We start from the raw sequence: 12177 nt of genomic DNA on the forward strand, positions 1-12177 counted from the left end.
TATAAGGCATGATGTAGCCTTGCCAGTGTAGTTACGTGATACACAGGCCTATCATTTCTGCACTAGGTTGACCAAAAAATAAAATAAAATAAAAGCACAAAAAGATTGACTGGCATCAACTGAATAAGGCATCCTATTTATCTGATTTTCATGTCCTTCTCCAGTTTTGGATGTGTTCTGCTGGGTATTAACATTAATAAACTTTGAGGGCATTGCCATGCAATTTCTTCAGAATATCATACCATGATCTCCTAATCTTGCTACTTCTAAGAGTCTGAATGACTCAGGAGTTTATGTGTAAATGCACTTCAGGTTGCATGTTTCCTCCTTATGATTTTAACTCTAGAGTGTCTAGTTCAAAGTTTAACTCACTAGGCAGATTCCTCTTCTCACTGCTCTAATGTTATAATATAACTGCAGTGTATTTCCAATTACAATCAACAATATGTTTTATTGCACTTTCTTTGAATTAGATGTGATATTTCCCCTTGATAAAGGGGTAAAGGGCAACATCCCTTACATACCTATGTATGAGTCAAAAGAGAAGCTTTTGTCCAAAGAATATTAGTCAAGCTGTCAGTACCAATTTTCATGTCATTTACTTTTGCCTTTTGGAACTGATTCTTCCTATTCTTTGTTGTGCCATTTTCAGTAGCCAGGAGGTTACTGCAGCAGCAGGAAGAGTTGACTCAGTAGATACCATGCTAAACAGCTCATGATAGAAAGATCTGATTATATACTTTCTTGGTGTTCACAAGCTCATTCTCTTCCAATGTTGAGTATTGTGTCAGAGACCTTATTTTCAGATTTCAGGTTTTGCTCTGGAAGGTATATGCATGTTCTAGTATCTTAGGTCCATGATCATCACACAGCACACTGATGGACCAGGATACTGTCCACATCACTGGATCACAGAGATTACTTGTATGTTGAACCTGTTGCACAGCTCTTGCTTGGTCTGAGTCATACAAAAATTGGTTAAAATTTTGCTTTGTTATTACCCTATTATTGTCCTAATGTTCAGATTTGTTAACACATTAATGAGATAGAGATGTGATGGGAACTAATACCTATGCATCTTTTAAGCACATGATACTGTTGCTCATCATTTCAGTACTTCCAAGGCAGCTATACTGATTTTGATTTGTGATATTGACTAGCAAGTAGATATTTTCCACTTGTGGGTTCCCTCCACAATGACTTTTATCCACAGGTCAAGGAATCAATGGGCAGCCTTTGAGTTTATTTACTTCAATTAGGAACTACAGGAGGGCAATAACTGCAGAATGGAATCCCAGATGCTCATCAGACATAGCATGAATCAGAACTCAATTTAAAAATATGGTCTTCCTAAGCTGATTCTCTAACTGGTGAAAATGACATTTTATAGACTTTTTCTTATTAATGTGTGTTTCGGCTACACATCTAAAAGTCCACAAAATGTTTCAATATTTTCTTGGTTCAATACACATTAACTGATAAATGGATACAGATCCTTCTGGGAAAGGATCAGGAGAATGTTTCTAGTTTACTCATGTGGTGATATTGTCTACTCACTTTTAAAGTTCTTGTGTTATATTATATACCAAGAAATTTTAACAAGATATTTTATATGAATCAAGTAACACTCTCACAACTCTCTCTTTGTCACCCTCTATTGTTACATTAATTATGAACCATACTTAATATGCTAAAGAGTTTATGAACTTATAGAAAATATCAATGGACAAGTGGATTTGAAATGTAGTTTCCCTTAAGATATTTTCTTTTTATTTATTTATTTATTTAGTTAGTTAGTTAGTTAGTTGGTTAGTTATTTTGGTTCATCATACACAAATGGGGTACAACTCCTGTTTCCCTGATTGTACACGAAATAGAGTCGCACCATTTGTGTAATCATACATGTATATAGGGTAATGATGTTTGTCTCGTTCTGATATTTTTTTTCTTCCCATCACCTTCTCCCCAACCCTCTTTTTCCTCTCTACAATCAACCCTTCCTCCATTCTTGCCTCCCTCCCACCCCCCATTATGTATCATCATCTGCTTATCAGAGAAATCATTTGGCATTTAGTTTTTTGGGATTGGTTTATCTCACTTAGCATGATATTCTCCAACTGCATTCATTTACTAAAATATTTTCTTAACAAACCATAATTATAGCAGATAATGCTGAGTTTGGTTGGCAATGCCAATGACATCTCCTACTATAAAACTGTAGGATCCTACAGACTTTCTTGTGTAAAAAAATAAATATCATAATTATTTATCTATTGCAAATGAACCATTTAGAATTTCTGTCTTTAGCTATATTCTTGTTAGCTAACAGTAAAATTCTATTATGACTTTTATTGTTAACCCTTGTAAACTACAATTTTACCTGTAAAATAAACTGTAAAATATTTTAATTAATACTTATGTTTATTTCTCCTGAATCTATTACTTATATATTTCAAACAATTTTTGTATTTATCTTTTAATTTTTTATAGATTATATTTTGATTCATTGTACACAAATGGGGTACATCATTTCATTTGTATGGTTGTACATGATGTAGATTCATACCATTCATGTAATCATACATGTACAGAGGGTAATGATGTTTGTCTCATTCCGCCATTTTTCATACCACCCTCTATTGGGGTCCTTAGCACCCTTGCTCTTCTCGACCAGCGACAAGGGAAGGGAGCACTCCCCAACAAGGCCAGACCGGGAAAGGTAGGACCGACTGACCGCTCGCACCCAGTTCTGGGCAGAGCACAATCAGATGTGTCAGGGAGACCAGTCACAGCAGGAACTTGTTTATTGAGGAAGTCACACAGCTTTTATGTAGGGTGAAGGCTAGGCAGGAACCAATCAGCTTAAAGGTCAACAAGGCACGGGGGAAAGGGGGGAGTTGGGGGGGTGGTTCATGCAGGTGAGAGTTCCATAGGACTATATGCCAAGCATGAGCTGATCACGTTCACGGAACTGTTGTTAACCAATCTCTGATGGTGATCTGATTTACTGTCATTAACTTTTGAAACCGCCTCTGAGGCCTTGATCTTGCTCACCCTCCAGGGAGTAAGGAGTCAGCCTGAGTTAGTTAATATATCATTAGTCCCAACATTTCCCCCTTTTTTGTTTTATATTAAGGGTGCGTCTGTCTTAGGTTGCCCCTGGGAGAGTCTTACCCGTCATAGAACATCACCCTAGCAGTTTGGGGGTCCACCTTACTTGAAGGTGTGCCTGTCTTAGGTTGTCCTCCTCTGAGGATCTTACCCGTCATTGACTACCACCTTAGCACTTCAGGCGGGCCCCTTAGGAGGAGCAGGCTTAAGGGAGAGACACATAAACCCCAGTGTCATGATCCATGATCCTATAGGGCTCCCAATCATCATTATGAAGGGCGGTATAATGCTGTTGGACCACCATGAGCTGCACAGACTTAAGCTTCCAGAGGAACTTAGAATGGAGTTCGCTCCTATGACGTTCCAGATTTTCTTGTAGGTTTTTGATTTTATCTTGTAGAGGTTTAGCTTTCATTAGGGGTTAGCAGAAGACCCGTGACCCTAAGAGGTCCATTGCGAAAGCAAAGCCAGCAGTCTTCTGCAAGATGGGGGTTAGTAAGGTTTAAAAGCTGAAACGTAGCCTGCAAGATGACCTGAGTTTCAGGATCAAGGTTGAGCTCTCCCCTCAGCTCCAGTAAGGCTAAGGGGTGATAAACAGGGAACCTAGGGCTTGATTCTGCTAGATTTTGTGTAGTCCTTTCAATTTGTTTATCTCGTGCCCAATCTTGTACCCCGCCTCCATCACTTTGCCCTGGGGGAGGCAGGAGGGACCAGCACATGTCCTTAAGCTGTTTCACAGGGCATGAAAGTCCAATGCCACTTTGAGACCCTTTGGACTGGCTGGTCCACAGAATTTGCCCCCCCCCATTGTTTTTACATTGAGAGGCGTCTCCATAGCAGTAGGTTGGCATGGAATTATAGGTCGTTGTACATGCCTTAGGACAGGGCAGGGACCCCAAAGGTTTGCTAGGTAGGGGCATGGATTTTTTCCAGCAGGCACTATTCCCTATATTTGACCCCACAGCCAGAGTTAGCAACCACTATGGCTGCCCACTTACCGTGGGGGGCCCACTGAGATGGTAAGCAAGATAGTCTTGAGGTATAACACCTCGGTGCAAGGTGAGAAACAATGGAACAATTTTGACATGGATTTCTAAAGGAGTAGAAGCGGGAAACTCTTAGGGGGCTCCCTTGAATAATCATAAAGACTGTGAATTGGAGTAGGGATCTCATAGTGAATTAGGGGCTCTAAGTGTGATTAGAATACTTGCAGTAAACATCCAAAAATGTGATGCTTAGGATGAACGTCAGAAGAGAGATGATGAGAAGTCCAGTAACAATGAGGCAGAGAGTCCAAAAGAAGGAATGTTATACCTCAAGAGGGTGTGCTCTTGGGTGAATTATATTGTTCTGGTTGATGGTGTTTGAGGTTCCTGGTGGGCACCCAGATAGGGTTCAGTTCTCCAATTGGGAACACACATCCAAAACCTCTGCCAGCACTTATGAGCGGGTCAGGGCCATGCCAGCATCCAGTTAATGGATCTTTCCATTGGCCTTCAATCTTAAGGCACTTGATTAACCTAGTGTCATTGGAAGGCAGTTAAGGGTTGATTTTTTGAAAAATTTAAAATATTTAATGTAAGCATTGCTATTCTTAATTGATCATGGGGGTTATTTCCCCTCTTTTGTTTTATTAGTTGATCTTTTAAAGTTTTCTTATGTCTTTCAATTATGGCTTGCCCTTTTGGATTATATGGGATCCCTGTGGTGTGTTTAATATGCCAATTGTTGAAGAATTCTTGTAATGATCTACTTGTAAAACAGGGCCCATTATCTGTTTTGATCTGTTGAGGCAAGCCTAAAATGGCAAAACATTGTAAGAAATGACTTTCAGTGTGCTTGGCCTTTTCACCAGAGTGATTGGTCCAGCAGGCATGGGAGTAAGTATCAATAGACATAAATATATATTTAAATTTTCCAAATGGTGCATAATGAGTCACATCAGTCTGCCAGATAATGTTAGGTTGTAAACCTCTGGGGTTTACCCGGGGGGATTGGAGAGGTGGAATCTATAAGAAAGGTAGGCAAGATTTGCAGGTTCTTACAATCTTTTTTAAAATCCTTTACAGGGACCAAAGGAAACTTATGATGTAACCCTTTCCAATTTAAATGGGTCAGATCATGAAGGCCTTGAGCTAGTTGTAAGTCCTGTTGAGGGTGGGCCATAGCTATTAAGGTCCCTGATGTGGCTAACTGGTCGGCTACAGAATTACCTTGTGCAAGGGAGCTGGGTAGATTTTGATGTCCTCTTAGATGCTGTAAGAATATGGGTTCAGCATGCTCCTTTAACAAGGACCGTACCTGGATCATCAAGGGGGTAATAGGACTTTTAGGGCCATAGCAATTGCATATAACTCCTTAAATTGTGCTGACCCGATATCTGGTTCAAAATGGGTAATTACTTCCTCCTTCACTAATCTGGTAGAAGGGGTGTAAATTACAACAGCAGATCCCTCTTTTCCTCCATCTGTGAATACATTTACAGCTTTAGGGAGGGGTTTAGTGGAAAAAGTATAGGGGGTGCCCATTTCAGTTTTGAAAATGAGAACACCCATTTGGTTGACCCATAATGGCAGTCAATCTTCCCTAAGAAGCCCTCCAATGCACAGGATACTCTATTGTTATTCCTTTGAACCCATTCAAAATCTGACAGGCGATAGGGCACTGTCAAAACATCAGGCTCTTTTCCATAGTGCCTAAGGGCAGTATCCCTGCCTTTAATTATTAGGTCAGCCAATTGGTCAAGGTGAGCATAGACCCTAGGAGCACCCCTATGACTGTGTGTATCCATTGAAGTGGCTCTCCCCACTGAGTTAGGACTGCAGTGGACAGCTGAGAACCAGGGAGAATCCAGAGGCTAAGGGGGTCTTCAGGCCAGTATCGAGCAAACCAGGTAGAGTTAAGGGCTACTTGTATTTTGGGGGGTATATTTTGATGGTCTTGAGTTAGGATAGCAATGTCTGTAGGATCTTTGTCCCATAGCAGGTCAAAAAGAGGGAGGATATCCTCCATAGAGATAGGAAGCCATGGCCTCAAACAATTAAGCTCCCCTAATAACTTTTGTAAATCAACCAAGGAATAGGAGGATTGGAGGAGTAACTGAGGTTTAAGGGGACAAACAGAATCCAATTTGAGCTCAGTTCCCAGTATCTTGAAGGGAGGGACATTTTGGATCTTATCATTAGATATATGTAGTCCTCCTTTCTCCAAAAGGTCTTGGAGTTCCTTGTATGCGGAGCTTAGTTGTAAGGCATCAGTGGCTCCTATAATAATATAATCCATATAAATACACAAGGTAATTTGTGGCCTTTTTTGTAGGGGTTGAAGGAGCTCAGAAACAAAATGTTGACAAAAGGCAGGATTATTAGTTCTTGGCCTATTTTTAGTTCATAATAATTAGTTCATAATAACTTCATAACGTTCATCTGGCCCTTGGTAATTGGTAGAGGGATGAGAAAGCAAATTTCTCACAATCATCTGGGTGGAGTGGTATTGAGAAGAAACAATCTTTGATATCAATAACAAGAAGCAAGAGATCTCTTGGGATAGAGGGGATCCAGGGAAGACCCCTTGAAGGGGTTCCTACCAGAACCTTACGACTATTAATCTTCCTGAGATCCTGAAGCATCCTCCATTTTCCTGATGTTTTTTGGATGACAAAAACTGTACTATTCCAGGGGCTTAGAGATGGTCTGATATGACCTAAGATCAGTTGTTCTTGTACAATATCTCTTAAATGTTGGAACTTATTTTTGGGTAATGACCACTGTTCCACCCACACTGGGGAGCCTGGGAGCCATTGCATGGCTGGCCTCATTGGAACAGTGGCCTTTAGGATTGGGGGTGTGGCCTTACCCGGGGGGCTGGGACCTTTTGCCTAGATGCCTCAAAAAGATTGTCCCCTCTGTAATTACTAAAAGGGCTAGGCATATTGAACTGTTGTTCATATTCCTCCTGCTCAAGGAGGTCATCATACACTGCCTTATGATCAGTCGTTATATAGACCTCGGCTTCCCCCAAAGTATCTTGTTCTAATAGACTTGCAGTAAGACCTGAGGCTACAAGGGGGTGCGTACAGCATCCGGGTGGAGCCTCAGAATGCACCCGACAAGTGGGGCAATCCCTCTTGAAGTAGCCTGGTTGCCTGCAGCCATAACATACTCCTTTGCCCTTAGTTGCAACTGGTGACAAGGCTACTGTGAGAGCCTCAGCAAGTGAGGCAGTTTGGGCCTGTAGGGCTGTGACCAAGGATTGAGACTGATGCACTTCCATGCCAATATCTTTGGTAGCCACAATCCACCTTCCCATGGAGCGTTCTTTCATCCCTGCACAGGCCAATTTGTGATCAGTAGTCATTCCTTCCCAAACTAACATTTTAACAAATTGATCTGTTAGGGGCCCCAGAGGAAATTTTCTCTGAAGGTTTCTTTCTACCCTTTCAATGAAGGTTGCTAGGTCCTCAGTTGCCTTCTGGGTAATCCCTGAGATGGGGTGTTCTAAGAGGCCCACCTCTAGCTTTTTCCATGCTACTAACCCTAGGGCTCTTACTTGTTCTTGATATGGGGCCAGGATGGCAGCCTGTAAGAGGCCAGTAAAGAATTGGACCCTGGATCCCAAGAGTATCCTGTAAGTAACTGGGAGGGGAAGGTTAGTGTCCTGGTTCCGTTCAGCCTGAGTATGACATTCTTCATTTAAAAAGGTAGACCACTTTAGATATAAAGGACCAGGAAGGAGAGCTTTAGTTAGGTTCTTCCAATCCTGAGTGGTGCACTGCTGGTGGGTGAGGCCCTGGAGGATGGTTTCAGCCCAAGGGGAATTGGGCCCATCCTCTGAAACAGCTTTATTTAGTTTCTTTAAATCTTGTGCCTCCTATGGGTACCATATAGTAGGCGGGTTACCCCCTGGGTTAGCATTTATCAGAAAGGCCATGGGGGGGGTTAGAGTCAGTGAGTTCTCTCCCAGTATCATAAAATGGCCGCTGGGAAGATTTCCCACCATCTGGACAAGATGGCGGCAATGAGCCTCCCCAGGGCAGAAGGTGGCCCTCGCTATGTGTAGAGGCTGGTTGCCCTCATGGTTCCTTTGGATGGGGTGGTAGTAACTGTTCCCCAGGTGAGGACAGGCAATAAGGAGGAGGGTGAGGGCTTTCACTGGAGTCTGATGTGGCCCCAGAATCAGATGCAGCCATGGGTATGTTAGAAGCACCAAAAATGATATCAAAGGGGTTGAAGGGCTCTCCTTTAAGATCCTCAACCTTGGGAGGAGCAGACAGAGATGGATTGGGCTCCTCATTAAAGGTCTCCCAATGTTGTTTACTATGTGGCAAGTTTCTGGAAGGAGATGCAATGGGAGGAGCCAGCAGTTCTTTAGGTGGCAGCTCTTTGGGGGAAACTTGGAGCCCCCTTTGGGAGGTCCTGGAGAGAAGCAGGCCTTAAGGGTGGATAATGTGGGGCAGACTCCCAATGGGGGACCATCCCCTAAATTGATTTCCCTTTTTCTAACAAGTTGTTCTACACAATCCCACGTGGACCAGTCAAAAAAGATTAGCGGCAGGAAGCCAAGGGACCAAAGGTGTCCCAGACTTTTTCTGCCTGTGTATCAGACAACTCAAGGCCCCTATTTTTTATCATAAGCTTAAGAGCCTTGAGTGCAGGGTCATCATATGTAGTGTGTGTTTGCCCCATCCTTTCAGGGATGGCCTTACCTTGGAACTTGCTTAGCCCGATCCACCAGTATTTTCGGTTTTGTAGCCGCTCCTTCGCTTTGGTGCAGCTTCTTTGAATCAGCCTCGAGGTGTCCCACATTGGGTGCCAAATGTTGGGGTCTTTGGCCCCCTTGCTCTTCTTGAACAGCGACAAGGGAAGGGAGCACTCCCTAACAAGGCCAGACCGGGAAAGATAGGGTCTACTGACCGCCCGCACTCAGTCCTCTGGGCGGAGGACAATTAGACTCGTCAGGGAGACCAGTCACAGCAGGAACTCGTTTATTGAGGAAGTCACACAGCTTTTATGTAGGGTAAAGGCTAGGCGGGAACCAATCAGCTTAAAGGTCAGCAAGGCACGGGGGGTTCATGCAGGCAAGTCCCATAGGACCATATGGCAAGCACAAACTGATCACGTTCGAGAAACTGTTGTTAACCAATCCCTGATGGTGGTCCAATTTACCGTCATTAACTTTTGAAGCCGCCTTTGAGGGCTTGATCTTGCTCACCTGCCAGGGAGTGAGGAGTCAGCCTGAGTTAGTTAACCTGTCATTAGTCCCAACAACCCTCCCTCTCATTTCCTTCTACATAATGTAAAGTTCCACCATTCTTCTCTCACTTCCAACCCCCACCCACATTATATATCATTTTCCACTTATCAAGGAAAACATTCAGCCTTTGGTTTTTTGGATTGGCTTATTTCACTTAGCATAATATTTTCCAATTCCATCCATTTATTTGCAAATGCCATAATATTATTCTTCTTTATGGATGAATAATATTCCATTGCGTATATATACACAGTTTCTTTATCCATTCATCTGTCGAAGGGCATCTAGGTTGGTTCCACAATCTAGCTATTGTGAACTGAGCTGCTATAAACATTGATGGACTGTGTTACTGTAGTATGCTGATTTTAAGTCCTTTGGGTATAAACCAAGGAGTGGGATAACTGGGTCAAAAGGTGGATTCATTTCAAGTTTTCTGAGGATTCTCCACACTACTTTCCAGAGTGGCTGCACCAATTTGCAACTCCACCAGCAATGTATGAGTGTGCCTTTCTCCCCACATCCACACCAACATCTATTATTGCTTGTGTTCTTATAATAGTCATTCTAATTGGAGTAAGATGAAATCTTAGAGTTGTTTTAATTTGCATTTCTGTAATTACTAGAGATGTTGAACACTTTTTTTCATATTTATTAATCAACTGTGTGTCTTCTTCTGAAAAGTGTCTGTCCAGTTCCTTGGTTCATTTATTGATTGGGTTCTTTGTATTTTTGGTGTAAAGTTTTGTTCAGTTCTTTATAAATTTTGGAGATTAGTGCTCTATCTGAAGTACATGTGGAAAGATTTTCTCCCACTCTGTAGGCTCTCTCTTCACATTCTTGATTGTACCCTTTGCTGAGAAAAAGCTTTTTAGTTTGAGTCCATCCCATTTATTGATTCTTACTTTGATTTCTTGTGATTTGGGAGTCTCGTTGAGGAAATCTGATCATTAAACAAAATGAAGAAGATTCAGTCCTACTTTGTCTTCTATTAGGTGTAGAGTCTCTGGTCTAATTCCTATGTCCTTGATCCATTTTGAGTTGAGTTTTGTGCAGGGTGAGAGATAGGGGTTTAATTTCTTACTTATATGGATTTCCAGTTTCCCCCAAACCATTTGTTGAACAGGCTATCTTTTCTCCATTGTATGCTTTTGGCTCCTTTGTCTATTATGAGGTGACTGTATTTATGTGGTTTTTGTCTCTGTGTCTTCTATTCTGTACCATTGGTCTGCCTGTCTATTTTGGTGCCAATATCTTGCTGTTTTTGCTACTATTGCTCTGTAGTATAGTTTAATGTGTGATATTGTGATACCTCCTGTTTTACTCTTTCTACTCAGGATTGTTTTGGCTATTTGAGGTCTCGAGTTCTTCCAGATGAAGTTCATGATTGCTTTCTCTATTTCTATGAGGAATGTCATTGGAATTTTAATTGAAATTGCATTGAATCTGTGTAGTGCTTTGGTAGAATAATCATTTTGACAATGTTAATTCTGGCTATCCAAGAACATGGGAGATCTTTCCATCTTCAAAGGTTTTTTTCAATTTCTTTCTTTAATGTTCTGTAGTTTTCCTTGTAGAAGTCTTTCACCTGTTTTGTTAGATTAATTCCCAAGTATTTTATTTATTTATTTATTTATTTGAGGCTATTGTTAATGGAGTGGTTTTCCTAATTTATCTTTCAAGGATTCATCACTTATGAATAAAAGTGCATTAGATTTACACATATTGATTTTATTTCCTGCTACTTTGCTGAATTCATTTATTAGGTCTAGAAGTTTTCTAGTGGAGTTTTGTGGATCTTCTAAATATGGGATCATGTCATCAGCAAATTGTGACAGCTTTAGTTCTTCTTTTCCTATTTTCCTATTTGTTTCCCTTTAATTTCTTTGGTTTGTCTAATTGCTCTGGCTAGTGTTTCAAGTACAATGTTGAATAGAAGTGGTGAAAGAGGGCCTCCCTGTCTTGTTCCAGTTTTTAGAGGGAATGCTTTCAGTTTTTCTCCATTAAGAATGATGTCAGCTGTGGGCTTAACATAGATAGCCTTTATAATGTTGAGGTATATTCCTACTATTCCTATTTTTTCTAGTGTTTTAAGCATGAAGGGGTGCTCTATTTAATCAAATGCTTTCTCAACACCTATTGAAATAATCATAATTCTTAACTTTAAGTCTATTGATATGGTGAATTACATTTATTGATTTTCGGATATTGAACCAACCTTGCATCCCTGGGATAAACCCCACTTGATCATGGTGCACTATCTTTTTAATATATTTTTGTATGCAATTTGCCAGTATTTTGTTAAGGATTTTTATGCCTATGTTCATCAGGAATATTGGTCTAAAGTACTGTTTCCTTGATGTGTCTTTGTCTGGTTTTGGTATCAGAGTGATATTAGCCTCATAGAATGAATTTGGAAGGGTTCCCTCCTTTTCTATTTCCTGGAATACTTTGAGGAGTATTGGTATCAGTTTTCTTTAAAAGCTTTGTAGAATTATGCTGAGAATCCATCTGGTCCTGGGCTTTTCTTGATTGGTAGGCTTTGGATGGCTTCTTCTAGTTCGGTGCTTGAAATTGATCTATTTAAATCGTGTATGTTCTCCTGATTCAGTTTGGGAGGATCAAATGTCTCTAAAAGTTTGTCAATATCTTTGATATTTTCTATTTTGTTGGAGTATAGATTTTCAAATAGCTTCTAATTTTGTTCTGTATTTCAATGGTGTCTGTCGTGATCTTTCCTTTTTCATCACGAATTCTGGTAATTTGAGTTTTCTCTCTCCTTCTCTTCATTAGTGTGGCTAGGAGTTTATCCATTTT

Source organism: Sciurus carolinensis, chromosome 5, assembly GCF_902686445.1.
Source record: "Sciurus carolinensis chromosome 5, mSciCar1.2, whole genome shotgun sequence".
NCBI classification, from domain to species: Eukaryota; Metazoa; Chordata; class Mammalia; order Rodentia; family Sciuridae; genus Sciurus; species Sciurus carolinensis.